General features: G+C 27.3%; 1 long non-coding RNA gene across 6 annotated transcripts; it reads left to right on the top strand.

Annotated features, from left to right (window-relative positions):
- Positions 1–1225: 1225 nt before the first annotated feature.
- On the top strand, positions 1226–24078 carry LOC126550954 (uncharacterized). 6 transcript variants are annotated; one of them, XR_007605002.1, is made up of 4 exons: positions 1226–1406; positions 10639–10841; positions 22549–22714; positions 22784–24078. It is a non-coding gene; the product is annotated as an uncharacterized LOC126550954 (long non-coding RNA). The 6 variants fall into 6 exon arrangements; XR_007605004.1 differs by having other exon boundaries at positions 10700–10841; XR_007605003.1 differs by lacking the exon at positions 10639–10841 and adding an exon at positions 16256–16446.
- Positions 24079–26910: the final 2832 nt, after the last annotated feature.

Genomic DNA, 26910 nt, shown 5'->3' on the forward strand with positions numbered 1-26910 from the left:
TAGGATAATAATATTATACTACCTACCTATTGAATGTTTTAGTGCTTAAAAGTTAAAAATGCAGTTATTTTGTGTACACTTGCGTGTAGTAAGTGTACCAAATTTGGATTTTTAACAAAATGCTTATAATAATTATAGTCCCATCTAACACAAAAGCACGAATCAAGTAGAAGGTTACACATCACATATTTTTTAAGTTGGTACTGGTACATGTAAGCGAGTACGTTTTGATTTTTATAAATTAATTTTGTTGAAAGAATATTTTAACATTGAGATTTCGTACAATTATACTAAATATTTAATTTCAGGTCAAGTGCTCTATTTTTAATACACCCTCGACCTTGGGAGTATAGATTGTATGTATAGAAGAGTGAGTACTAAGTATAAGAATAGGTGATACGTACCGCGTTGCATTCGTATAAACTGTTAAGTCTGACATCATTGGCCCGGTCTCGGTTTTGTCTTCCTCCTGTTCGTCGAGCTCTCTAAACGTCACGTAGTATTTTAACGACAGTAGAAAAATTGTTTTATTTACGATAACGAGACTTTACATAACGTTATTGTTCATTATTAATTACCCCATCAAGAGTTGTACCGCAGTTTTGTCGCTCGTGATCAAAAGTCGTGGTATACTGGCATGAAAATAAAAATTATATATAGAGCGTCCGGGATGAATTTCTCGTTTTGTGCGTATTAGTTGTGTTTTCTCTATACCAAACTAGAAGCGCGGGTCATTGCTCAATATTGCATGTTTACGATAATGTGAGGAACTCGGTAAAAATAAATTATAAATCAAACAAAAATAGGTATAGACCTGAACGTTACTTGTGTAGTTGTGTCTCTTCAACAGCAGCTGTTATTAATTAAGTTACCGCGTACAAGGGAAACAGTGATACCTATATAATTAAATAGTTAATATTTCTATATAATATCTACCAACAGTTACGAAATAATATTACCAACATAATAAATTGTATTCAGTGTTTTATTATTGGATTTATGATAAAATAACCATAGATGAAAATGAATATAACCATGAAGACTATATTAATATAATATATAATAAATTCTAATTTTCAGGAATATAACATAGGTACCCATATATATTATAACATATACGGTATACCGTGGGCAAGGAGTCTACTAGTTACCATAATGGTTATTTGTGGTTATTGGTATATGATAAAGAAAATTTTTTATTAATACGATTTCTGAAAATATTTTAATTTTCGATACTACTTTTATTATTATTATTGACTATTGTATACATCTACAAATGAGTTATAAATGAGTTAATCTAAAATATTTTTCTTTCTATTTCCATTTGTGTACTGTTAGTTGTTGATCATGTTTTTTTGGCAAAAGCGATTCAAAAATCAAGAATGATGAAAGTATCTAGAAATCAGGTAAGAAATCAAAGATCAATATGTTCCGTATGTTTCAATAGATAGTCCTGTAAGTTTATATTAATTATGAAAATACACGGTTAAAATATTAAAAAAGCTATACTAATAAAGAAGTAGAAAATAATGAAAATCATAAATTACATTGATGAAAGAGAATGTAATTATTATTTTATCAGTACGGTAGGTACTAAATTAGTGACAGGAAAGTGTATCATATTAATATGAGTAGGGTTATATCAATACACGAATTGAGGCTAATAGTGCCAAATTATACATGATGTGTTACTTTGATTTAAGTCCCCTAATTTTCAACACGATTTTAATACAGGGTAAAATCAAATTAAGAACTTGAGAATAATAAATTAATTTAATGATATAACAATAGGTAATATGATAAACAGAAAATTTAAATTTAAAATTTTTATAAATATTATGTGTTAAATGTGCAGACAAACAGTGCAAGTATTACATAAGTACGAGTATTAACAATTTACTGTATTTAATGCTCGATGTATACCTACTTGTTTTTAAGGCATCTAATATTTCTTAAAAAATTACGAAATATAAGTACAATATAAACATAAGATTAGATTTTGTACGAAAACTTTACTCTAAACAACTACTACTAGGTATTTAAATATTAATAATTGTTTTATTAATGAATATGGAAATAATATGTCAAATCAACCACTTTGCGTACCTAATACTTATAATGTTCCAAAATCAGTCGATTGTTTGCTCAATAGTATGTGCTTAAATATTATTGCAACACCGAGATTTCGATAATTCAAATTTTCCACACTAACTATACTGCTAACGCCTATTATATGTGGTGACATAAATAAATCCACTTAACGGGCATCACGTTATGTATGTAGTATGTACCTATGTGGCTATGTATATTTACGATATACGAATATACGTATATGTATATTGTGCGGCAGACGCGTTCTCTTTTTTCCGGGTTCATATACGACACATTTTGCATAACTGTAAATATGTGTTCAATATAGGTACGTGTACTTTTCCGATTCTTATGGGTTTATATATATATGTATCGTTGTATCGCAAGTCGGTCGTGCCCGACCAACAGTACAGATCTCTCAGGTCGTATATATACGTACGTGATGTGTCAGTAGTATTACGTAAATTATAGAGCCGGCACCTGCATACCCATAGAATACCGACTCGAGTGGAGATATATACAGAGTGATTAACTGAGTACAGTCTTCCCCGTTTTTTCTTTAGCAATGCATTTCTTCAAATTCTGTTCATTGTAATTTTAAAATATATTCAAGGAGATCATATTATTATCAATTATTAAGATTTTCTTACTATTAATTAAACAGGTGTCATGTGGGCAGTGGCAATACAAAATTTCTTTTATTTTTAAAAAAAAGGAGAATCAACCTTTATTACTGTAAATAATTGGATAGCAGATGCATTTTTTGGAGTTGTTGATGTATTTATAAAAAAATTCAAACATGTAGTTTCTTTCCAAATTATTTGCTTTTTTATTCAATCACCTTGTATATGCACACTTTTGCAAATCTTCATATTATAATATGTATATAGTATAAAGTAGTTTAAGGGAGAGCCGTTTTTAAAGTTATTACAATTTTATGTATAAAATATACGATTAAATTTTTTCGTTTTACTAGTTAATGTGATAGCTCTCCTTATAATAAGTATTGCACTTGCAAGTGATTGCGAATTCGTGTCCACCCGAGATCAGAGAGCATAATATTTATAGGTACGTCGTCGACCACCATCATACAAATACATATACCTATGCATTGTATTATATAGCATACTTATTTATACGCATATATTATAATATAGTGATCGTCTTATAACAATGAACATTCATTATTTTAAGATTTTGTTTTTGGAAAATTAAAAACTTTATGTATTATATTTCACCATTTAATCAAAGTTAAATTTTTAAATTAAAAATTTTTGTTTATTTCTTTAATTCAAGCAGAATAATTTTATAATTATTAAAATATAGATAATAAAAGCATTTTTATAAATTCTATTCTATATTCAACAAAACATTTTTATTTATCTCATATAAAAAAGTAATTAGCACATTTTTCTTACCAAACTTTAAATAAATATAAATAATAACTATTCGTTCAAACTTTGATATTTATGGGTTAACATTTCTAGGAGTATATATTATTTACTAACATACAAATGAAACTATAAGCTGTTGTCTACATAAAAAAGTAAAAATGTATAACAATAAAGAAAAGGAAAAAATTTAATTTTTCTGAAAACGTATTGTTAAAATGTGTACCTATTTACTTAAAATAATGAATAAAAAAAATTGTCTGATTAAACCAAAGCTTCAAAGTAATGATTACAGGCTTGCCGTTATTGTCGTTTTAAAATGAAATCGAATAATAAAAATCAATAATGATAGGAACTATTTTTAATACTTCCAGTATCGGCTAGGTATCTTAGTTTTAATTTGAGTATTGGATGTTTTAACATCATGTGAAATGCTCGTATTTTACATTTATTTCCTTTTTTCTGTTATTATATTAAAACAATTTTCTATATTTTTTCTACGAGTATTACATTTTCTACCAAATGTTAAGTATTAGGTACATATATTATGCATAATAATTAATGTATTTACTATTATTTATTAAACGTTATTAGAACTTATTTAAATAACTATTAATAATACCTATAGTTTTTATATTTTTTGAATTGTGACAGCAACAAAAAAATATAGGAGCGACTAAAAACTGAATTTGATAATTTGTTTCATGTACTATAATATATATTATGATTTCAGAACTAAAAGTATAATAGTTGACATTGAAAACCGTTATTTTTGTATTGAGCTTTTAATTTCAAGTTTTTAATAGTATTGGGGTTTGACAATATTTTGATTTCAGATTATTTTTTGGAGTGTTGGGGGGGGGGTCTCAACTAAATAGATTGAATAACCAATAAATAACTTTTATACACTTATACCTGCAGTATAAATTCGATCAAATAACTGGTAAAACATTTTTTTTTATTATCCGTATGTCGCTATACATTTATGAGCATACTGACGCACATGTAACGAATTATATTTTCATATATTATATTCTGTGTATACTTACATATTGATTTTGATTGCATAATATAATATTATGATGTAGAGAAATAATATATACTTAATGTTTATTTAAAATTACATCAAAAGATCATTGTTGTAACTTGCAGATGGTTTAGCTTTCAATATTATTAAGCTCGTGATAAAGTAAGCATTCGTATTTATATTACTTATATAGAGTAACATTCATGATTTCTTTATGAATAAATGATATGTAAATAGAAAACGTAAATGTTAACTATACGAGTGCCACTTACCTATTTTATAATGAGACATCATAATAAAACATAAAATTACCATCACAATAAAAATTAGCGTCTATTTGTTTGGCACAACTTGTTACTTTTCAATTATTAGTTCTAATTTATATAACTGTATTAATTATTATTTACACTTCCGTTTCAGAAAAAATGTTTAATATTTAATATGGCGATGAGATTTGACGAACTAGTAAAATATCGACATCTTTTAATTTATATAATTTTATGCTTAATATATTATACTATAATTGTACATATTTTGTATATTATATTTACAAAAATGGTTAAATATATATTTCATAAATATAACTTAATAAGTCGTTTCAAAACATTGGATAAGCCAACGCAGAGCTCCAGTAGGTGTAATACAAATTTGTAAAATGTAGTATTTAAGTATTACATTTTACAAATTTTAAGCAGTATAAGTAAAGCAATGTAATTGTGATCGAACGTTAGCCTGTTTACCGATTATCCATAATTCTAAATAGTGATGATTATAACGCAAAAATGTCATGTTTTTATGCTTATAGATTATGGTTAAGTATGTACAATATTCATATAGAATAAATGTTAATAGAAATATTAAAATAACAATGAGATTAATCGTTTAATATTATTAATTATATTCTAACTTCTGAGGTATCCTTTTTTTGGCCATTATTGTTAGAATTGTGTTTAAAAACCATATTTTTGTCACATTGTTTTTAGGAAATAATAGTCCTTGAAAAATCTTTATTTGGAAAAAAAAACAAAAGTAAATTAATTATTTTTTATTTTTGAAAATTACTTTAATTAAATATATTTGTATATAAATCAAATAATAAAAAACACACTTTTGAAACTCACAAACATCGATCTTTCTAAATTAAATGATAGAATTTTTATAGCTTAGGTATCTATTATCAAATGTCGATACAATTATCTTTGTGGTAATCTTCATGATTCAATTGATAATGTCATATTGCTTATATTTTGATCTACTTAGATGTTAGCGGCAATTTACTGTATTGTTGTATATATTTGAGTTTTATATTTTATATATTGTTCATGAATAATTTTAAAAATAATAAAAAAATTATTGTTAATTTTCAATAGTTTACTGCTTTTTACATTGAAATTTAATTATTTTAATGATTAAACATAACACAGTTTAATAAAATATGGGGAATTAAAGTACTTTATAATCAGTAAGCTCAATATTACCCAACTCTGGTGTTAAGGAAACTCGAAACAACTTCTATAATTAACTAAACACTATACAACGAATAGTGTACCTACACTATAAAAAACACCTTTAACTAATTATCCATTGTTTCATTTAGCATTATATTGTATTGATGATTATGCTGGTGTACTAGCATTTAATGAATTAAAATTGTAATTATAGTTTAACATTTATACGATTTAGCCGTATAATAATTTTAATGAGTTAATTATTATTAAAGTATGCGTATGAATAGTAATTAAAATGACACATTAATTGAGTTTAATAGTTGTTCAACAAAATGTATGATCAGAGAAAAAAATATTAACAATTATCTTATAAAATTGTTCCTAAATATCTCTAAAAATTTAGATGCACATAAAATTAAAAGTTTTTATGTATTTTTTTTTTATTTGAACAATTATCTTTTAAAATATAATTTATATAATTTTATTAAAATAAAATATTATTCTGTAATCTACTTTAGGAGATAATATAATATATTATTAAACCACCAAAGCACCAAATGATTCAATTTAATTTAATTAATGTTTATATTTTTTATATGGGGTACATATTATAATATATTCATAGACTATTACAACTATACATAAAATTAACTTCTCATACCATTTCTATATTCACTTTCTTAATGAATATTGTTAGTCCTTGTTGAAAGCTTACAATTTTCTCTTGTAAATACACGAAACATTTGACATATTATAGGTAAGTTACATTCAAACAAGATGTGTTTAAACAGAAACACAATATATTATATTAACAACAGTATAAAATTTGAGACTTGATATTTACGTAAATTTTAAGCCATAAGCATTTAGGACGAGTTCTAATAATTACAGCTATTAGTGTTATACCTATGTATGTACATAAGGTAACCGCATACGTAACAATGTCAACATCGTGAACTCTATATGCTGCATCTTACCAGTTACGAACATACATAAAGTAGGTACCTACTTAACAAAATGGTAAACTGTAGGATGAACGAAAGTAAATTAAATACTATATAGTAGGTATACCTATGCGTAATATATAATAATATAATAGTATATGTTATAAGTTATAACTATTACTTTATACTAATATTTTATTTTTAATTTCATGTAAGCGATCTGCAGGTTGTTATTAAAATTAAATTATTTTAACCTATTATACAATTTAAAAATATTAATGATGTAATTAAATAATTATAGGTATATATTATAGTAATAGTGGTTGTTACTTGTTACTTTGTTTACTTGTCAACCTGTATAATGTATATAGTTGGAATAGTCGGTAGATCTATAAAATTGTCCATAAATGTTAAGAATATAGAAATTTATCATTTATGTTAGGAATAAAAAAAATACCTATATATCTATTAACTGTTTATATACTGAAAAAAATCACAAAATATCTGCGTTTCAAAGGTTATAAGAATTACAAGACACTCGATTTTCGATAAGAGCATGTTTTGACATTTTTTTAAAGTATACTTAACTAGAATTACTAGTAATATACTTAACTGTTTTTACTTTCATCCCATATATCCATTATCGTGTTCACATTTTTAATGCTAATAAAGCATTAAATGTATTGAGTTTCATGCAAAGAGAAGCTAGTGAATTTAAACTCTCCAGATATCTGAAATCCATTCACTGTGTTTTGTTAGACTAACAGTTGAACACGATTGTTAAATTGAATGGGACATTCAGACGGCTAATACAAATCAACAGGTTGAACAAGTTTAGCGAAATATTTTAAAATTCGTATCATATGCTCTTAAAAATTGTTTCTTCACGACTATACTCCCGTAGTCCAACGTTTTAATGTATCCTATTTAGCTGACTAAAGATGTTCACATAATCTTTTTTTTTTCATCCTTCGGGTAGAAATATCTTTTCTCCTGTTCTCTCTTATAGTACTTATAAACTTAAAGTTACTTGCTTGATGAACTCACAATTGATACCATTTTTCCATTCCTCTACACGACAAAATTATTGAAAAAACAAACTTTTCGTTATAATATTATGATGTGACCCATCATTTCTTGTATTGTCTTTGATTTTTTATAAGTACTAAAATTGTATCATATTGTTTTTAACTATAATGATAATAGAAACGTATATAAATATAAATATGTATATGATTAAATTTTTTTTAGTTATGTAGGTACCATCATATTATGTGCTGACCTGGGCACAAGCCAGTTTTTCTTCAGTTAATAATAAATATACAAGCTTGTTATTTTTCCTCTCAACACATTAAATTATATTTTTAATATTCTTGACCTAAGGTCTACGAGCGTATAATAATATTATGTATACATCGGTTAACACACCGGCGCGCACATCATGAACCAAAGTACCGTTTTGCATCTAACGAGGCAATTATGCGCGGGAGTTAACATAAATAATATCGTCTTCGAATAGTACTATGTATGCATAGGCACCCGTTTACTCACCTATAATGTACCCAAGTAACACATACATATAATACCACATGATCTGGGAGCAAAAAAAAAAAATGGGAGAAAAATTCAATGTAGTATTACACCACTAGAAAAACATAATATTATTATGATGTCATATATTATATGCAATTTATAGCGTGTTTGTTTGCCGGTTTATTATTTCTTCTTAGGCTTTGAATTAAAAAAAGTACACTTTGTCTACTTATCTTTTCTCCGCTAATTGTTTCGATATACACGTAGTAGATACCTATACTGGCTATACCTATATAATATTTGAATATGTTTAATGTTTATACGCGCACGTGTAACGGAGACTCCACAGTTATCGGTCGGCATCACTGGTGTATGACTTATGCTTGTATATAATGTATCTATATAATATTATATATATACATAGTATATTAAGTATATATTATATTATGTGTATAGAGTATATTATACACACTGCATACCGCTGCAAGTGAATAGTTTACTTCTGTGACCCCGTAGGTACCTACCATAATATGAACGAGTATACTACGATGCAAATTCAACCCTATTTTTTTTTTTAAAACAAATTTCCAATTTTTGAATTTTTTAAGTGCACAATTATAAATTCTATATTTTCAAATACTTAGATTTTTTATGTCATTTAAGAAGAATAGTATCATGTTGTGGCGATACCAAAGTCTTTTAAGTTTCTACACCTAAGTTTAAAACACCTTTCGTTGTAATTGTCCATCCGGACATACACAGTTATAGGACTATTTGTATTAATTCATTATTTAATTATAGTTTTTAATAAGATAATTACTTATCGTAATCTTTTTAAAAACGTTCATATATTGATGTATCTAAATGTATATGAGAAGAAGCTCTTTAATGAATCATATTGACAGTAATGATTTTAGAGTACTAAATTATTATTATTATTCATTAGTATTTAGCTATGTTGTAATTTTGAACTTTTTATGGTAATACTATCACTAATAAATAGAGAACTTGGCTGATCTGATCTCCCCACCCGTATATACGTCACTCAGCAGTAGCTAAGAGTTTGTCATACCAGTATGAGTTTTTTTGTCTAACTAACACATAACATACAGCAGTTCCAATTTTGTGTTGTTCGATTAAATATTAGTCTATTAACATACATATTATCATACTTGTAGTAGGAAAGAACATTTTTTGTATTCTCTCAATAGATTTTTACACTGTTTATTTGAGTTTCGAGTACACAGGAATATAGAATACATAGAATATTAGAATTTTAAACGCTATGAACTCAGTTAAAAATTAAAACACTGTAACAATCCAACAATGAAACATAGATAATATTCTTTCCTATAATTTCAATAATAAGTCAATTCACTATTTCACTTGAATATTAAATGTAACAACTCAAAATTGGAACAGCTTAATGAAAATTCGCTATTTTATCCATTTATAAGTAGGAGATACATATGTGGGTGAGACATCGTTTAAAGTCTCCCCATGTATCTACCTTTCTGGTTATCTATATTATATTTATGTATATTGTGTATGTATAAATTTTTTATGTATTTATACATAATAAGTAGTATATAAAGATTTTATTCTTGCGCACCCACATATACCTATTATTGGTACACTGCGCTGCAGACTTATATCACAACAACGCGTTGCTGTCGTCGTCGTTATACTGCCGACTAGATGACTATAATATTATATACAGTTATGATGTAACCGAACGCCAAGAAATATGCTATTTATTATAAAAACATTTTTTTTTTTTTTATTTAAATATTTAAAAAAAAACGTGACCCTTTTCGATTAAAATCACGATCATGTGAAGAACCTCGCTATAATAATTACCATACGTACCATCGTATTTCTTCGTGTAAATTAGTTTTTCTCTTTCTTTATATTATATACTTGGGTATAGGTATATACTTTTATACTATACATCTATTAGATTTAATTGTATAACAAATTGAAGAAAAATAAAGTGTATCTATTAGATTCACATCTAATAGTGTTGTTATATTCTTCACCGATATTGCAACTTGTTTAACCTGTTTTAAACTAAACAGTATTGTATGCTTAAAATCAAATTAAACTTAATTGTTGCTAATTATTTTTTTTTTTATAGGTAATTATATGATTTTGGTTCATTTTAAACATACCTATATCTATATAATTTTTTTTTAATTATACAGGTAGATAATCGGTAATGAAACGGTGGACACATAATCTTAATTTGTTCTCATTCATTTATAGGATTGACACATCATTATTACAAATAATAATATTCTTCTAATACGTGTTATAATATTTTACTCGAGCAATATTTATCATAATGCTGTAAATAAGGAATTCGGAACAGAACAACGACTTTTATTGAAAATGTAATTTGTATTAGGTAAGTAAAGTAACATTGAATATAAAATATTTATAGTATAGTAGTATAATAGTCTAGAAGAAAAAAGTAAATCATAAACTAATCTGAAAAAAAAATTTTTTAATAGATTGCTTAGTGAATTGTTTGAACAATTTTAATATTTAACTAAAATTTAAAAATGACATACTCACATACAATTATTTATGAGAACATTTTGAGTTTGGTATGTAGAATTTCAGAGCAATAGAGGTGTTCAATTATTTTTTGTCGCTAAAATATATTTTATTGCATACGTTCTATCAAAAATAGTTATATACATTCGTCATTTTATCAGAATATGTACTTTACTTACTCAGTAGTAGATAATGTACAAATCACTAAATTTATTTCATTAAGTCGTGTCATACTCTGGATATACTCTGGATAGGTAACATATACATAATATATATATATTATATACATTATAAATATATAAATAATATAAACAGCTAAAAGAAACTTAATAGAATCCAACGTCCGTCACAAGACCATTTAATTAAATAGTAAACAGTATACCTACTATTACCGTTGAAAAGTATGCTATTTAACATAACATCTTTAACCTTTATAATTACCTATATAATTTATTAACCATGGATCGATATTCAATGGTAAATTAGAATTTGAACTATTTTCGTTTTGGGCTTATAGTAATTACGAATTATTAATTAATAAAAGACAGATAAAAGAAAATCTCTTCTGAAAATGTTGTTAAGTACCTAATCAGTTATTTTGTTGCGTCCTTTTTCAACTATACCTATAGGTACATCTCGATTGATCTCATGACCCAATCAGTAAAAATAGCGCCTATAGTCGTATATCATATTCTATTCACATAAAAAAGCATTAACTCACACACTTGATCGAATTCACAATTTCGATGACACGCATTTCGATGTGGGTAGTTTTTGTAGTTTTATGTTTTTTATGTACGCCAATCAGTAATCATGGTTGTGTAAAAGATTAAAATCCCTCGAGTTATACGCGGAATCGTGACTTTAATGATAAGATAAAACTTTGTTCACGCGCTACAGTGTGTAATATAATAGGTACCTTATATACCTATGTGTGCACAATTGTATAAATATTATTAAGCACCGTTTCTCAAATGCGTTAACATGGTTTAAAATTTAGTATTATATCACACGATGACACCATTTATCCAGTGCTGAGATTAATAAATCTAAACGAGTGGCCAAATCCATATCGTCCATCTTCTTTTAAATAATTAGGTTGTGGGCTACGAAAACATTTACATTTTTTATATTCAGATAAATCAAAAAGATGTGTATTGTATTAGAGTTTATATTTGGCATAGGTGACAAGTTTTAAAAATATGGGGCTCACTATTTTATAAACACTTGTACTGAAGTTTTACATAAATAATTTCGTTTTGGAGCTCCACTATAGCAAACTCATGGGGGACTGTAGCCCCCGAACCCCCCTGTACACGGCGCCCCTGATATTTGGTATTGTATTTGTATTCAATAGACCATAATAATTTATCGGTTTATGACGATTTATTGATGTTTGATAGTTTTTGAGAATTTTGAAGAACGAATTGTTGATTTCATAACTAGGTTAAGTGTGAGTCTTTTCGTATTTATATTAAAAAAAATATTATAAGCTATGACTAATGATATTGGCGTTCGTCTCAAACTCTCAAATATACATTAGGTATGTCTGATAAAAATATATACGAGTATATTCGTCTACCCTCAGGTGCCCTCTTTTGTATACATAAATGGCCCGTCTGTCTGGCAGTAGTCTCGAGTTAATTTTTGTCAACATAAAATGGTAAACTTAACGATTTTATGACTCGAAATTATACTTATAGCAAGTATTTACAAATCCATTAATTATTTCGGTTTACTGTAGATAAAACGCGTTAGATAATAATACATTAATACGTATGTTCACTTTTAATAAAAAAAATCTTAATACTGAAGATAATTTAGCAGTATGGGTCAAAACAAATCGACCGCTTTGTTGTTATTATCATTATTATTTCGGTATTTTGTTTGGCGTCGGTCTTATAAAGTAAAAAAAAAAATGTTGAAATAATTTATGTTGTCTTCAATTTGTATTAACCCGATAGCCACCCACGCATTTTAACTTTAAGATGGTTTTTCTCACTAAATTACAAAAATAGTTTTAAAATTAAGGCCATCGAGACAACGCACTCTATTTGATAATTTGACCGACTGTTTACTACCGAAGCAATTAGATACTTATAGTATTACACATCATGAAGTTATCTCGTTTAAAGCAATTATTGTGATGTTATTGCATTTGAAATTAGCTATTTATTCGCGTTAGTGTTTCACAAACATACAATAGTACGAATCGCACACAATACTACAATAGTCAATAACATCTTGTCTTATGTAGTAATGTATTAAATTACTTGATATACTAGTATGTGTTGTCGTGTTGATATTATATAGGCGTATATAAAAATATTTGTAAGCTCGCTTAAATGCTCAATATTAATATTTATTACGATGTCTACATAAACTACAAAAGTGATTTTTATATAGTGTTTTATTATTTTGCAAGCAAGCGAAAATGTTTGTTGGTAAACCAAATTAGGTATATATAGGTATGTAAAAAACTAATAACTAATAATAAATTAAATCATGGCAGACATATAATTATTTCAGAGTTTTTGCTGATGAGTTAAATGAAAAATTAGTAGTAATAAATTAATGTTTGTTTACATTTACACTGCATCGCTGTGGCGGTAGTGGTGTGGTGTGAACAGTAGGCAGTCATTAATCGACAATCGTATATAATATACTATAATATTATACACATCTTATACTCATGTACGAGTATGTATGGTTTTATCTCGAAGATCTGCTGCTTCCTGGATAAAAATTAAACGGTAACCCGGAACAATCATAACCACCGTATATTATTTATTTATAGGATCTGGAATATAATATGTTTAGATGAATGGAATTTCAAGCGGAATTAGATTGCCCTTGACTCGGCAATATTTTAGTATTTTATTGCCGACGAGCGTGCGCGATATATCTGCAGATAGAGGCGTTAGTGTAATTTATTGTTTTAAATTTATAGGTTCATTGTATGTAAATTGGCGTCGAACTTATAATTACTGCAACGGCGGAATTGAAATCCTACATCACGTACCTATTTGTTGTCGGCATATTATATGTAGTATGTACCTAATACCTATATATTATACTCACGTGCTGCAGTGATCTATACCGTCATCGTTCTAGTTCTTAATTTCTTATACACAGACGTTTTCCGGCTACAACTCGTGATTACGATTGAAACGAATTATTTTCCATCGCATAAAAAACAGTCGTTGTCTTTTTCTTCGCCGTTAAATTCCGCGACATAAAAATACAATTTATCTACAGAATTATATAATATAATTATCATTATATTTTAATATCTATATACGACTATACATATATGTAGGTATTTAATTTAATCCAACCTAAACACCAGTATTAACAAATACTTTATTCCCGACTTAATTAACACGGTTTCTATTGTTTAAAAATTTAAACACAAGTGTAATAATTTTAGCACCTACACCTGCAAGCGTACGAATAAATCGCTTTTGTCTCCGGGGAAAATGTCAAGCGTACATCATTGTAACTGGATATTGTTGTTCAACTCAATGTATTTGGAAATCCGACTTATTGAGTCATAAATATGTCTCTTGTTGAAAATAGTATTTTATACACCAGCTGCACTGTTATATTATATACAGTATACACTGCACCTATCTAAAACACGGCTGTGGCTAATACATATTTTATTGCAGTGCAAGTGGCGAGCAGCTTATCTCTGAGAACGGTTAGACTTTTAATGACTTTGATTTATTTTCATCCGTCCATTCAACTTATGACTTTTATTCGTATTAAGTAATCGAAGTGAATAGGTAATACTAATAATAATAATGATAGGACACGTTACTATTACGAAAAGTATATCGTTTATTGTGTAGATCACTAGAAATAATAGGTAATAATCTTCAATTGCTAAATATTATGCATCAGTAAAACAGCAGCTATATTATACAGGCAGGCATAGTGACCGGTAGACAGCCGTCGCTCGCTAGCGGTGTGCAATTTAAATAATTTAATACTATTATTAAAATGATTAATACGTAAAGTAATCTAATTGAGTAATTTCTCGAACGTAAAACTGTGAAATTAATTTAAATATTATGGAAAAGGCTTACGTCCAAAGTAGGTACCACTATATTACGACAGTTGTGCAATAATCACATATTACACGCGTGCATTATTATCACGGAGGTATTAGGTAGTTATAGGGTATGGGTACCTGCTATTTATGCCAGTTAAATTATATAAAATTAAGTCTTCAATGAAAACGATGGTTTAAATAATATTATGTGGTCTACCAATGGAGCAATGGAAGACAAACGGACGCAACGATGGTATAGTGCTAAACTCATAATGATCGACACAACGGTTGTCTGTTATAACTTTATAAGTTAAACCATGTAATATTTGATTTTACTAATTTAAAACAATAACAATATATTATAAGTACATACTTTTACTAATTTAGGAGGAGTTCTGCAGGAGCTTTTGTCAAACGACTGTATACAGTATTATTATATAATATATAATTTATAAAAAGCTATATATTTTAACTGAGTCTTTTGTTTTTATCTGAAGTGTTCAAGTGTCCGATGTATCTTTTGGATTTAATAAGATAAATTATAACAATAATTAGTCTGTTACGATTTACATGATTCAATGTAATCGTCTTTAGTCTCTGCCCCAAATCAGAATCATCACATTATTGACTAAATTTAAGCTGTAACTGTCGTTTTATTTCAACTGCGAAGTTTTTAACTATAATTATTATTTAATATTTATTACTGTCTTAAGGCTGAGATAACTAGGATTTAAATACTACTATGATGATTTTATATGAGTCATAAGACGTTCAGATACACCATACACAAGGGTTTATTATCATTTTTTTTTTGTTTCTACCGTAGTTTATTCTTAACGATTTCATCAAAAAATGTTTTGACTTTTCTTTTGTGATAATTTGTGGTTATTTTTTGTAAATTTAAAACAAATAATAATCTATAAACAATAAAAAAATAAACGTGAATATAAATTGTTTAAAAAAAATTACTTAGATTTTAAACTGTAATGTAAAATACTTTTTATCGACTTTGTGTGCTACTCATTGACATTAATTGTTGTTTTCACTGGAAATATATTGTTATATCTCATATTATATATAATATATTGTCCTTGTATATTATAGCCTATAGGAGTTCATACTTGATATGAAAAAGAATACAGCTTACTGAAACTAATTATCAAGCGATATAAAGATAAAACTGTATTAAATTATAATCTTTTCAGACGAAGAAAATTTGTTGAATATACTTATTGCTGAAAAATAATACCAAAACAAGACCTTGTGGATGTGAATCGTAAAAATAATTTTATGATGTTCTTAATCTTTTATACATGTAATAGATACATTATATTTTAAAAATTGGATTAAAATAGAGCAAAATTTACAACAGTGAATTCAAACTACCGAAATAAACGTATGTTATGTTATGATATTATATATTATATAATTAAACATCTACGTGATGTACCTAATACTTATCTATAGCCGACAGCTGTCTATAAATAATATCATTTTAGGCTGCAGTTTTATGTAATTTTAACGAATCTAGACAAATATTAATATATATAATATACTTTGTATGTATACGGAGTGATTTTTATGTCACTAAGCAGTTATTTTCTCAGTCTTTACAATATTTGTGTTGAAAAACATTTTTTTATATGTCAATATAACACAACATTTTTAAAAATTAATTCTCTTTGGAGTTTTTAATTTTTTAAAGGATTGCAACATACCTACTTACATTTTTTCTTTTATAATCCTAAACGAAATTTATTTTTGAGAATTTCGAATTTATACTTTTATTTGCCAAAAATATTGAGTTGTAACTTATTGTAATGACTTCAATTATGCGGAAAATGTTTTAATCTAAAATATACATTTTTACTTTATCACGTAAACATAATAATATAGTGTCCACTGAACGATATTGGAAATATTTTTGCTAAACACACAAAATACAATATAGCTGTCTAAGACTATTTCTAGACTAAAAACAAAACAAATCTCTCCTCTGGTATTTATAATGGACTCTCAAATATACTATATTATGTTATGTTATTACTCCATAGATTTAAAATATTATGTCCCGTAAGCGTGTAACGAGTTATAAGTATGATATAGTTGTACACAGACACGTATAAATTCAAAATTTTTTTTCAAACAATAACAATTATATTACAACACTATTATAAATAATTATATTATCATATCGTCTGACCGTTGGTAGACTATACTGGCGAAAAAATTGGTTGTGTTGGCGGAGGGTGAAGGCGTAGATCGTACTTTATATAGCTACTCGCGTCGGCGTCATCGGAGGCTCATTCGTTTTAATAGCGCCTCCGATGCCGCACCGGTTCGTCCCAGCAAAAATACATTATAATAAAATTGTTATGCAAACCACAACATAATCATTATTACTATACTGACAATTGCATCGGCTGAACGATTCAGAGTAATCCAACATTTAACATTATTTTAAATGTTGTACAGTCCGTTATAAATTTAAAAAAAAAAGCTTCATGCAAAACAGTTTTTCAAAATTTTATGATTTTGATGAATATCGTCAACATATTTTGCTCTTAAAACTACTTAGAATATTTTCAATATTTTTAAACAGTTATCTTAGTACAAATTATGCGAGGAATCTTGTTTTATATTCACAAGGTTTTTGAAAAAGCATACAATTTTTTTTTCGACACGTTCAGTAAAGAAAGCGGGGAAGTGCTGTAGTTGTATAACGTAGGTAATGAATGCACCTTATTTTCATTGAATAGGTCGATGTAGTAATATTTATGCTAAAATAAATTTGAATTCAATAATAAATCATTGTTTATATGATAAAAAATAATTCGAAGTAGGGTTGGAGTTCAGCCTATTTGTGAATATGTCTCTACACAGTAGTTTGTGATTTTGAAAAAATTGTTAAAATTTAAACTCAAATTTAAATGTTCATAAATGTGTTTTTATACTAAACATTTTTTTTTTAAATTAAAGGAAACCTCAGCACTTATCTGCACATTCTCAAACTTTAGATATGATACGGTATAAACATTAAAAAATACAGTTAAACATTTATCTATTATGACGATTATGTTAAAAATTGAATTAATTTGTGTTTAAATATGTTTTGGCAGCCTCAATATTATAAACTTTTAAAAATTGTAGAAATATAGTCAAAAGGTTGTAAAATTTAGGTCATCACGTTTTTGCGAACTCTGGTTAAATTATGTAAGCAATGTCAAATATAGTTTTCACGAACGTAAGCGCGTAAAATATAAATATATATATATATATATTAATATATTTTAATACTTTCTGTTGTTAGTTATAGTTATAATTTAATACGTAAAAACAAGTTGTATTAAGTGTTAACAATATTTTGAATGAATTCAAGACGTCACTAAATATACGATATTTAACGATATTATGAAATTCAGTAAATTCTCTAATGGTGTTTTAGCGATTTGTCCAAACAGATATATTTTTAAATGTGAAATAATACAACTGCTATAATATGATGTCGTGAATGGTTATAAACGTATAGCAACAGTTATCGAGTTCTATAATCGGAAAAGACTATAGACCTAATGTTAACAATGGGCGTACTCGCGTACATATAAATATAACAAAAAAAATTACATCATATTATATATACATTGTACAGCTAATATAGATACAGCTAGCAGTGTTTTTATTGGATTTAAAACGATCGGAATACACATGATGGACTGTAGTGGGTTAGACATTATTACTTAAACCAAAGAAAAAAAAAGAAAAATCTGAGAACACGCATTTCATACATAAATCGGTACGTTATAATATCCCATATGCCATAAGTAGGTACACAACTGCGTATTATAATATAGTTAAATTATATATGTATAGCTATCGTGACCACCCGATATTGCAATAATTATAATTGGACGATGATTAATAGAACGAATTCGGAGCTTCTGCTGCGAGGACATGCAATTTGAACCAACTGCAAAACTTTTTTTATTTTTTTTTTATCTTTCCGTATATATGGATAAACGATTAAATAACATTATATAATATATGTAGGCGTGTATCTTGCAGATGTAATAGGTGCTGAGAATAATATTATATTGTAAAATATATTTTTTAAATCGAAATGTTGATTATTTTGTACTCAATTCTTCTAAAGTACAATAACCGCAGGCGGTATACAGAATATAATTGATGATTTTTTTTTTTTTTTGTTTTTGAGCGAGCTATTGACACATTTAGGTATATTGTACAAATGTGTATACTTTAAACTGCACACACATTGTAAAAATATATACTATGAATTATAACATATCAATTATGAATTTAGTACAGAATATTACAATACAATGTCATACTGATTACTTAAGTACCTAAGTTAAAAAGTAATTCGACAAAATCAAAATGAAATTTATTTCAATTATCAGTAAAATGCATAATTTCAAATTTGTAGCAATGTTTTAAATTTATACACATTTGAATGAAATGTATGCCCTATTATACAGTTATGATTTATGAATACATGAATAAAATAATTACCTAAATTATAATTATTTTTATTATTTTTCTTTTTGAGCCTAAATGCCGCGTCTATTTGACCTTGTTCGCTCCCAATATTTTCTTAAAAAATAAAAAAATATGTTATTTTGTTATCGGAGGGATTTATTTTTTTAGTTTTAGTTGACTTTATTGAACTTTGACTGATTTTATGATGATATACTTTACTCTTTCCTCTATACCTATAGATGACCTAGACATCTATCACATTTTGATAGCCCGTTTTTTCAACAGATAGTATATATAATGTAAGTCCTATTTAACTTTGGGTGTATAAATGTCAGTGTCTTTTCTAATTTTATCTAAAAAAAAAATAAATAAAACTATAATAATAATTGCACAGTTTATCACCTCATAAAAATGAGGTGATACAATTACTTATACCTACTGTATATTATTATTATTTTTCATTTTGAATATCGCGCCATTAAACATATTTTTTATTTCAAATTGTTCACCTTACAAGTGCATAGTTCTTCATCCGGCCAAGGTTCAAAAATAAGTTTGCGGCGTAATTAAAGGTCATTAGTATAGGTACTGCAAATTATATTTAAACGAAGTAGTCGCATCCCAATAATTTTTTGACACGCGATATAATGACTTGAACTCTGCAAAGTATTCACAGGACGGGATCATAATGTGTACCTATAAGAGTGCCGTGAACCGCTTGTTATTTTTGCAATACCTATATTCAACACGAGTTTATAATATATAATATTGTATTATAATAAATTATACTCGTGTATATCGGTATTTTAAAAAAGAAAAAAATTAAACACTATTTTTAGCCTACAGGTAGGTATGTACAAACAGCGTAAAAGATAGTTTCGTGAAGTTAAACATTCTACAATATTGATTTTCTATTAAATTATAAGGTATAGGTGTTATAATAGGTATGATGTTTAAAAATCAAAACAGATTACGAATTACGTTGAATTACGTTTTATTCTGAGAAAAAAAGAAGATTATTACTAAATATACATTCGTATTCACAAGGATCAACTGTATTATATTATGCATATGATAATATGTTATTACTAATTTACATATTAACGTGATGTAAATAGTTTTTGAACGAACACTCAAATATTTTGATTATAGGCCTATATATTATTTACATGTGTCATGTTAGTGAACATTCTAAAAAAAAAAAATTAAATTGCTCAATATGTGTGAAATTTGTACCTAACATTTGGTACATGTTCGTGTCATATGATATCGTGATAATGTGTAGTATTTAAATTTCAAACAGACTAAATATTATTTGTTTATTTGTCCTTATAATAATAACCTTTTTTTTTGTACGATAGCAATATAAATAAAAGTATTTTTTCTTACAGTAATGAAATAATAATTATAATTTGACTACTTCAGAGTAGCCTTGCTTGCTTGTCAATAATTAAGTCATTTGATTCGGTTAAAAAAAAAACACACACACACAAATAATAGAGGTTTTACCTTTTGAACGGTTTAGGTAATTTTACTGTGGTGAATCGAGGTCTCACGAGCATTGCAAATTTGCGAGTATTATAATTTTGAATACTTAATACTTAGAGATACGACTGTTTTTTTTTTAGTTCTAAGCAAATTACCCCTGATGTACAACGCGTTGCCATTTTTTCCGACCGGACGTTAGGTAATAACAAGTCAACAAAACGGTAGAAAAATCGTTAATCGTACTGTTTAACGACTTTAATACGAATGACCATTACTGTAAGCCTAATCGTTCGGTGGCAGTTCAATTGCCGCAGACTCGCGGTTGTGTGCAGGAGTGGACGGCGGCGTGACCGAAAAATGTGAAGAGTCGCATATTATTCTAATTGCGTATCGTATTATGTGTGCTCGAACGTCCGTGTGCCATGTGAAATTGAATTTTTAAACGGCTTCAACAAACAAAGTGACGGCAGCTTGCAGGTGTAGGTACCTATATTATAATATTATAATTTATATTATAGCCAGGGAAATCCCACGAGGCGCACCGCTGCAGCTCAGCTGATTACTACACATCTCTGCACACAATGGCCTAGGTGTAGGTACATAAAATATATATGTTGTTACGACATGAATTATTTTTGTAGTGCGAGCTGTAGGTATGATTTATTATAATTAGTGTGATTGTAATATTTATCTAACGATTGCAGTGTATTCGTATAAATTCGATACGGTTTTACTATATAAAGGAATTCGTGTACACAATAATATGCTCGCTGCAGATTAAAACGCGCGTTTGAGTTAATTTTAGTGGCACCGGCCAATAGTTAATGAAAACGATCAACTCAATTTAGTCGAGTCAACATAAAAAACGTTAAATTAAGTAATATAGTAATAGTTCACAAACAATACGTCAACACGTTTAACTCGATAAGTTCAAAGTTAATATAATATTAAGGAGAAAACATTAACATAAATGGTTAAAAAAAAGTCAATAATTTTTCTTAATTTTACCACTTGGGTCATACCTACATAATAATATGGCGATTGTATAACTTTCAATATATTTTTTTTTAAATAATAGCTAAATATTTTTGTTAATAATGCATAATATGATATACTATTTTTTTCGACTTGCACACTCTATAGCTTTAGTCAATTACACGTTTGTGACAACTATAAGTTATATACCTAATAAATTATACCAATAGGCAATAACAGGTATTGCAGAATTTAAAGCTCTGAATATTAGTTTCGATTAAAAATGTATGATTTTCAAAATAAATATTTTCCATGCACATATAGACAAATAATAATTGGTTGCTATAGTATATATAAAAATATAAATACATAACACAAAATAAATTCGATAAAAGTTATTCATGATGTAGATGAATATCACACAGTATATATTATATTATAGTCTATCGTGTCAGAAGTTAAAAAATTTCTTTGATAACGTTACGAAGGTAAAATAATATATACCTATTATACCTTATATTGTTTCTTTATTTTTAAGGTCCTAATTAGTACTAAAATTAAATCGAACGTGAAAAACAATACAACCATAGCTGGTCCAGACCTTAAAATACATCGGAGGTCAAAAACTCAAAACGTTATCGGAAATAAAAAAGAAAAACTCCATCCTTGTTCGAAACTCATTGCATACAACTATACGTAGACAGGTATGTCTAAAATATATCAGCTGTAAATCATGTCGAACTGTCGGACTATAATCGTTGTATTATTCGCAGCGAACTCTTCGTAGGAAGTCTTGCCAGGCCATTCGGATCGGGAAACTGGAGCGTTTCGATATGTGCAAATGTCCGCATAACCGTTCGAAGGACAATGCGAGTAGTGTTTCGACCTCAGCGGCAGGTCTTGAAGATGCAATACAAAATAATAATAATATAATACAGTCATGTTTATTCATTTTGGCCATTTCTCCTAGACACAAACGATCGTATTATACATAGGTAGTACAATGGTTCGGCCGTAAGGTAATATTATTATATGATGCATCAATCTGTAACATCCTCGCAGTATCTATAATACATATAATACGTATTATGCATACCTATATCTATATATTATAATGTAATATGTATTATATGTGAATACGATTACGTGTTTGTGTTTTACATTTGTTTTTGTATATCGAGCTCTTGTAAATCGGGTCAAGGAATGAAAAACGAATCAATAGAGTGACGTGATAAGAGAACAATGTTCTAGGTCTGCAGCGGAATCGGAATTAAATCGATTTATGTGATTACATTAATATGGTAAACCGATTCAGTATACCTACGACTACGTGTCACAGTCACATGTGTCTGCAAACGTATTTGATTTTCGTGAGCACCGTTTTGAATTTTACGGGAAAACAGTTAACCTCGCGAGAAATAATCGTTAAGCGGTTATCATAATTATATAATATATGTATATTATGCGAATTAGATAATAATACATTAGCCATAAATATATAGGTTAGGTGTATAATGTAACTTGCAATTTCCATACGTTTTACGCAATCCAAATGTTTGCATTTTATGAGAAATTAAGTTATTAAATCTTCTTTAATAGTTTAATATACCACCGCGAACTCTTTTATTATTAGCTCAAACTGCGCCAAGTAAATATATAGTCACGATAAAGCTGCGTTGCTGTTGAAAATTCCTGGTATCGTTTGGATTCAAGTAGCGTCTCGCACGGACGTTTAAACATTTTAATTGACCACGATAATAATTATTACTGGGTATGCACAAGCTATATAGGACGGTCTTCTATAGATTTAATGTCTAGTGCGTGCCGTTGAAGTCTCTGAATTATATATTATTTAATATACTACTACAATGAGAGTGGTTTTATTTTATAGGGGAAAAAAAATTACTTTCATTTTTATCATGCATTTAAATTAAAATTATAACGATTATATCAATATAGTTAAATATTTCAAATAGTAATTCAAATAGAAATGTGTATTATATTATAATATTACCACCCATATATTATTTATATAAATGTTTAATACTATATAGTTCTGAATAATGGAGAATTAGGGCTTTAGCGTAATTGGTTAGGTATACACACCTACAATTTTTTCATGAGTTATAAACTAACCCGTTACTTTGAGATTTAAATTTTATTCGTATCATGTTTACATTTAAATTATTCATATAATATTATGTAGATGCATCCTATCTTAAAGGTCGTGCATACCTATATTATACATAGTAAACTTTTACAAATTAGTCATTTATTTTTAATGATGCTTTAGTAGCATACACTATAAAGTATAAAGTCATAAGGAATAAAATAAAAAAATAAAAATACTAAGGATTATAAAATTAAAGAAACATTTTATAACCAAGTATTATATATTGTATAGTAATCAGTTTACATTATCGTTAATGAAGTGAATGTAATAAAATAATTAAAAAACTATTTTTTACAAAATTAAAAATATTTTATTTATTTTTCAATTTTTTGTTGTAATAATGGGTATTTAAAATATTTATTTTATGTTATATTATTTACTATTTAGGATTTATTAATTTATTATTTTTAATGAAAAAAGTTTCAAATCGCAACGCAGAATAGTTTTTAAGTATATTCCTTAAGATATATTTAGCTCATAAAAAAAAAACAGAAATGTAAAATACCAAATATTCTTTCGAAGACCTTTACTAATATTAATCATAATTATTATCAAAGTAATTGAAAATTTTATTAATAAAATTGCACTTAAGATATTACACTTGTAAATTTATTGTTATACCTAGTTGTAACTAGTAATGCACTTTAAAAAAATATATTTTAAAATATAATAAATATGTACTATTATACAATGTTAGTATAATAGGTATGATGTACTTTACAAAATTTGTATAATATAATGTAGTAAGTTGTGTAAAACCATTAATTTACTTGTTGTAGAATATCATTAAATACTATATTATAGGTGTTCACTGCTCAGTGTTGGTAACACATTTAACTCTCTAATTTGACTATCACTATTGGTGGGAATGTATAAATAACCGTATGTTGTGTGTGATTATACGCCCATCGATAATTAGAGACCGCCTCGATTATAACGTCACCGCCGTGGTATCGCACACATAATATAATATTATATTCCACTTACTATAATAGGAATTTTCTTGTAAATAGTTGTTGTGTTTATGCCATTTTTGAAAAAAAATTCACCGTCTCTAAGAATTTTTTGAGATATAAAAATTTATTTCTATGATATTTTTGCGTTTATAAAGCTTTCAAATAATGATTTTAAATATTATGAATAATACGTATATTCAATTTTATGTAAACTATTAATATATTTGTTTTATGATGACTTAAATAGTTTAATTTGATTTATGATAACAAATTATGTTTTTAGGAAGTCAGAAATAGCTGATATGATGCTATAACTTTTTGAAAAATATATTAAAATCGTCAAAAATAAATTCTATTATAAAGCGTCTCAAAAGTTGTATTATCTATGAATAAATACACAAAAAAAAAGTAGAAATATTTATAGTTTTAACATTAAACACTGATCGGAAGTTATTTTGTAGTGTATAAATAACAAATTATATAATATCACACGATGACTCGATTTATGAATGCGATATTGAATGTCCATCCGAGTGAACCAAACCTTATAAAGGAATCTATTTAGATTATGTATATACTTATCTACTTGTTACACAACCACCCTGCACACCATATACACTGTGTACATTTTTTTGTTAGTTTATCCTCGTACAGGTGGCATATGCGATTTGAATACGGTATTATTTGTTTAATAACGCGTTGTGTGTACCATTCGAAAGAGATTTGCCCTTAAGACTCGTCATTACGAATAAACAAATTCCGTTCGACTCCTCCCACTAGTAGATGACATAATTTTTAAATTACTCGTCTCCACCCGCCCATTCCTCAAGGATTTCGAATATGAACGTGGATAAAAGAGTAAAATAAACAAACTATAGTAAAAAAAATAGTTACAGATTCGTTATGTATGTGTGTGTGTAAATATAGATGAAATTTAACAATTTCAATGTGACTACAATTGCTATTACCTCTCTATTATATTAAAAAAAAAAAAATAACCGTATAGGTAACAGGTACCTGTAGCAGTATATGTATATACGATCGGCGGTGCTACTGCAACAGTGAACCGGTCACGATTTTTTTTTTTTTTTTAGGAAACACTTCTATAGCACTTAAAAACCCACAGCGGTGAACTAAATTAGTAATATATAAAGGAACATCTCGAAATTATTTTCGATTACCGTGTACCTTACGGACGCGTTGCAGTATTTGAATATCAATAAAAAAAAATAATAATATTACGTCAACACGTTTGTATAGAAAAAAAAATAAGTTAATACACATAATAATATATTACAATATGTGCTGTAGGTATATAGTGATGATGTCCCGGCGAAATAATATAATATGCGTTGCATATGTGATGTAATTTAACTTGACATTATACGGTCAAGCGGCCGAGCGGTTTAAGAAAAAAAGAATACATCTTTTCATTTAGAAGTTCACCAATATAATAACATAAGTCGTCTCTACTCAGTGAGTTACACAACAATATGTTATACGTATATTATGTCGTGTTATATTATTATAGTTGTCGACTGGTCGGCGCTTCAGCGATATGTGTTTTCTATGTTTCTGATTTATTATGCTATTGCAGTTGATGACACGATCAATTTTTGTTTTAGCTTTTTTGCCGTATAGTACCTACTTCAAAGTCGAATTTGTGGCGTAGATATTCGGCTAATCTGACTTTCACATTTTTACTTAATATAAAAAAAAAACGTAATAATGGATTCACAAATATAACACGAATTATATATGCATATAGAAT

Source organism: Aphis gossypii, chromosome 3, assembly GCF_020184175.1.
Source record: "Aphis gossypii isolate Hap1 chromosome 3, ASM2018417v2, whole genome shotgun sequence".
Classification (NCBI taxonomy): Eukaryota; Metazoa; Arthropoda; class Insecta; order Hemiptera; family Aphididae; genus Aphis; species Aphis gossypii.